Genomic DNA, 5,280 nt, shown 5'->3' on the forward strand with positions numbered 1-5,280 from the left:
AATGATTGAACTATGGTTATGTGAAAGTAAGTTCTATTCTTAGCAAATGTACACTGAGGTAATTAGGGGTAAGGGTTATAATGTTGCTAACGTACTCTGAAATGGTTCAGAAAAAAACATAGATAGATACAGAGAAAATGATAAGGCAAAGGGTTGCAATGTAAACAATTGGTGAAGCTGCATCATGGGTATACAGGAGTTTCTTGCATTATTTTTGCAGGTTTTCTGGAGGTTTGAAATTATATCAAAATTAATATATATGCTGGCATTGAAAGAGCTCCATGGATTATTCAGTGATAAAGAGAAGGTGCAGAGCCATGCGTATATTATGTTGTTTAAGACAATATCCCCTCTTATGCCCTACAACGGACATACAGGAAATGTTTGACAATACTGGCTCTTGGGAGACAGACTAGGAATCAAGACAGAGAGAGACATTTTTACTTTTCATTTTGTCTTTCTTAACTGTTTGAGGTTTTTCTCCCCTCTGGTAGAAGATGTTTGATGCATGTTCATTTACTTCTTTTCCTTTTTTCAATTAAAATTCAAATGCCTCTGCAAGGGGTCCCACTTATAGACTGGGGCATGAACTTGGAGACAGAGGCCTAGGAGAGAAAGGAGCTGGTATAATGCTCCCAGGTAGAGCCCCCAGCTCCTGAGGCAGATAGGGGGTGGCCCCAAGACCAAGACCCACTTTGAGAGTTGCCTGTAGTCTCCTGCAGGAAGGGGAAGTTGGGACTGGCAGGTAGCTGGGGAGCACAGCCCTGGCAAGAGGAAGGAAGTGCTGAGAGCAGCCTGTGCTTGGTGTGAATTTGGGCCTGACAGTTGAATTGCAACACAGCTCAGGGCCTTAAGTCACGTTCCCATCTCCTCTGGCTGTGTGGCCTTTTCCACCCCTCTTCCCTCTCAACGGCACTGGCTTTTCTCTTTTCTTTCTGCTCCTCATTCTTGGCAAGGGCTCTGAAGGCTCATGATTTAGCTTTCCTTCCCGCCCTGACTAGCTCAGCCCCACATTATCCTGGGGCTGCTGACGACAGCCCGATCAATTGTTTGGTCATCTCTGGTCTGACTCCTCAGCATGAGAAATCCAACTTAGCTCAGGGTCTGGAAACACCTTAACAGTTCTCTAGAAATTGTGGCTAAGATGTTTGATTAAAAATGGGCCAAGCTACAAAACTAAAGTGCCTGTGGATCAGTGGTTGCCAGAGGCTGGGGGCCAGGAGGTGGGGAAAGGGGTTGATGGCAAGGGGGCCTGAGGGACCTTTTGTGGTGATAGAAATGTTCTATAGGGTGATTCTAATGATAGTCACTAGGATCTGTGTGACTGTAAAATAACTCATTCAATTGTACATTTTAAATTGGTAAATTTTATTATATGTAAATTATACCTCTATAAACATGATTTTTTTTATAACCAATCACTTCTATTATATATATTGCAGGACATAATATGCTTTTTAGACCAATGGATAATATTGAGTTATAACCTTGTTTAAATATCCATAGAGGGTTTTATTTTTGCAAGGATAGGTTCTAAAAATCATAAAACCAGATAGATTAATAATACACATATCTAAGTTAAACATTTAGTCACGGCTCTGATTCACTCTGGCATTAAAGATATTATAAAGATACACAGAATACCAGCAAGTATCCCAACATTTACAGACACAGATGTTGTCAAAAAGGACTTTCTCTGATTTTAGCAAAGAGAAACCATCAAAATTTTATCCTTTATACTACTGATATGATTTCTCTTTCATACATGGTATTATTACTTCTCCTACTGTAGCAAGTTCTAGTTGTCTTAAGGCCTTTCCCCAACTTTTCTGGAAGTAAAATACATTATTTCCAACCTTCAAATTAAAATGTTATCCTCATAAATATATGTAGCAGGTTGGTACATTCACATATATCCTTTCCAATTTCAGGCTAAGCAAAGACATACATTTAGAGCTATTATGTATTAACATTATTAAAGCAAAAGACAATCCAACTTAATGTCAAGAGAAAATGTGACCTTCCATGCAGAGTTTGATATAGAAAATATTGATTTTGACACATTTTATTCATATACCATTCTGATCACACGTGGTCCAAGAACATTCAAATAATAAACCCCAAAGAAACCAGTGTAAATGATTAGTCTTCAAACATTGTAGCCAATGATGCCACGCTTGCCTATGATCTCGCCAACATAAAACCACACCTCAGTGGCCACCAAACCATTTAGCTGAGCTTCCTTAACTACGAGCTGTTTGAAGCTACCAGTTTGAGTACTATTGACTATTTTTTTCCCCAAGCTCTGAATAGCTGTAGGGATCTTAGCAAGGGTTGGAGAAACTAGCTCAACCTTGGCATAGTGCCAAAATACAGCCACGCGAGGCTTCGAGTAAGTCACAGGAGCATTTACCAGCGCTGGGGACGTCTCTGCGAGGTTACAGACAAACTGGGCCATGGTTCTAGGATGGAAAGTCCATGGCCTTGAACGGCAGGCTGAATCTAAACATGTTTTTTTGTTTTTTTTTTAAATGACCAAAATAAAGTAGAAACATTACCTATGTATTTAAATGATCTGATATCCTCTGGTAATAAAATGAGTAGGAAGCTATAGATTTTTTTCTTTTTCCCCAAGAAGCTCCCCGCCCCTGCCCTACCCCCTGGCGCATGCTGTTCTGCCATTTTTTGCCCGCTTTGCAGACTTACCCACTTGACCAGTAGGAACTGATTCAGATTGGCAGTTAGTACTAGTAATAGCAGTAGCAGAGAGGAAAACCAGTGTTATTTAGGACTAAAAAAAATGTTCTGTCAGTTTTCCTACCTTCTAAGGGGAGGCATCATTTTATATCAAACCCTGCTTCTTACAGAGGGTGGTGGCTGGGCAGGGACAGAGAAAGAAATCAGATAGCGTAGATGGCCCGTTTAGTGCAGAGCTTGCTTACACGAAGAGGAGGCCCAAAAGGGGTCATACAGGGTCTGGAGGAGATTGTGTCAGCCTGAGAAGCAGCAGCTTCTGAGCCAGTGTGTGGGGCCATCATCTGGAAAAAAGGACAGGCTTTGAACCTCAGCCTAAGGCTTTCGGAATCAGAATCGAAGTGAGACCGCTGTGCTGACCATCTTAGAGTCCTTGGCTGCAAGCTCCTGTTGGGACCTGAGGTTGTGAGGTTGTGGCTGAGGAGAGCTGACTGTTCCACAAGAGAAACTGGGAGGCATCTAGTTCTTTGTTCAAGAGCAGCAAGGCTGAGGGGAGGGTTGGGTGGGGACTAGGGCCCAGGTGGTAGCAATGGGTACTTCTGAAGAGAAGTTGTCTGATGTTTAATTTTAAATTGCACTGTGATATGAATCCTTCCATCTCTCTAAATCTTTGGTGAATCCTGTGAAATACCAAGTCCTTCTGTGAATAATCATTTGGATGAATTCGAAGAAAAGGGCTTGACTTCTGTTTCTGGGCAAAGAACCAGACAGATCCACAAGTCCAGGATTGCAAAGTAACCTGTAAACTGATCAGATTCCTCCAATACAGAAATCATTATGGAGCACCAATGTATGGCCATAAATGTTTGCTATTGTTATTATGTGTGGCCTGCACACAGGTAGGTGATAAATGGACAGTGAGACACAGAATAGACAGGCAGGAAGCTGACAGTAGTGGTGGAGGTAGCCAATAAATAATAAACTATATTGTATTAAAATTAATTGAGGGTCCACAGCTGCCATGAAGGTGCTGGTGTTACCGTAGGCAGAAAGAACAGGGCTGTGGGGAGAAAAGGAGGAGGAAGGAAAGGAGGAAGTGAGGAAAACAAAGAAAAGAGGAGATAAGATCATTCTTAAGAAAAGTTGCAACACTGTTGATTATATTCGCCATACTGTATTAACTACCAATTTGTATTTCTTAATGCCTTCACCATTTTCATAGACTGTGTAGATGCCTGACCAATGCGCTATACACCTGCAGCTGAAGTAGAATAATATTGAATGTCAGCTATAGCTAAATGTATAGGTATATATACTCACGGGATGTGGAGTACAACATAGGGAAGATAGTCGATGGTATTATAACAGCTATATAAGATGTCAGAGGGGTAGTAGCTTGGGGGGGTGGGTTATCACTTTATGAGGGGTTTAAATGTCTATTACGTTGCTTTGTACACCTGAAACTAATAAAAAATAAATTAAAAAACAAGAAAAAAAATAGGTGCAGCTACAGCTAATTGTAAGATTATAGTACTATTAGCATTGCAGGCAGGGAAAAACCTCCACCCTATGTCACCGTGACAGTTCTTACAAGGGAATCGTACCTCCCAAAGGGAAGAAGTGGTCATCAACATCCCTGGAAGCTCTTGTAAGGCCACCCCTGAATATTTCGTGCCCTCATTCAAATATAATCCTAAGCTTCTTTGTTCTTTGGTGCAGTTGCCCTTTTTCCTGGCCTGTCCACACCCATTATTTTGGGAGTGTATTCTTTTTCTTTACTTTAATAAATGCTCGGCTTGCTTGGCTTTGTTTGTGTGGCTTTGTACGTCCTTGAATGCCTTCTTATGACGATACAAGAACCCTTTCATTCTCTGGCAACACTGGGTCCTTCCAAAGAAGTAATGGCTGCACTGGGATGAGGCCAGCTACTAGCGCCAGGCCTGGCAGCCACCAGCTCAGGACTCTTCTTCACCAAAGCCTCCATCTCAAAACTCGCGTCCTCTGGCCCTCATCCTGCACAACAATGAGGTGACAGTCACAGAAGATCAATGTCCTCGTTACAGCAGCCAGTGTCAATGCTAAATCTTTCTGGCCAGGCTTGTTTGCAATGGCCCCCGGTTAACCTCAACACTGGGGGTCTCACCTACAACCTAGGGGCTGGTGGCCCTGCCCAGCGGGACATCCTGCTCCTTCTAGCACCACAGCCCCCCAGCAGAGGAGAAGAGAGTAGAAGCAAAGAAAGAAGAATGTGAGGGGTCCGATGATGACATGGGCCTTGGTCTTTTTGACTAAACCTCTTTTGTAACATGTTCAATAAAAAGCTGAACTCAAAAAAACTAGTGATAAGTGCTCTGAAGGACTATAATAGAGTGTGGTGACAAAAGAGCCAGTTGTGGTGGAGAAGAGGACCTATTTAGAAAGGGCGGTTAAAGATTTAGTAAAAGTAGGAGCTTAGAATCAGAGGGAACTAAAAAACATACCACCCACCTCCTACATCAAATTCCTGGATAGATGTGAAAGGTGAAAGTGCACTGGGCCTTTCACTATAAGGGAAGAGGGTTTGAGCCCAGTCACTGGAATCACAAA

At 42.2% G+C, this 5,280-nt stretch overlaps 2 pseudogenes; one reads left to right on the plus strand and one right to left on the minus strand.

Annotated features, from left to right (window-relative positions):
- Positions 1–2,149: 2,149 nt before the first annotated feature.
- On the minus strand, positions 2,150–2,458 carry LOC109386269 (ATP synthase subunit g, mitochondrial pseudogene; annotated as a pseudogene).
- Positions 2,459–3,574: 1,116 nt separating this feature from the next.
- LOC109386264 (60S acidic ribosomal protein P1 pseudogene) lies at positions 3,575–4,986 on the plus strand (annotated as a pseudogene).
- The last annotated feature ends 294 nt before the right edge of the window (positions 4,987–5,280 follow it).

The sequence above is a fragment of the Hipposideros armiger genome, unplaced genomic scaffold, assembly GCF_001890085.2.
Source record: "Hipposideros armiger isolate ML-2016 unplaced genomic scaffold, ASM189008v1 scaffold_131, whole genome shotgun sequence".
Classification (NCBI taxonomy): Eukaryota; Metazoa; Chordata; class Mammalia; order Chiroptera; family Hipposideridae; genus Hipposideros; species Hipposideros armiger.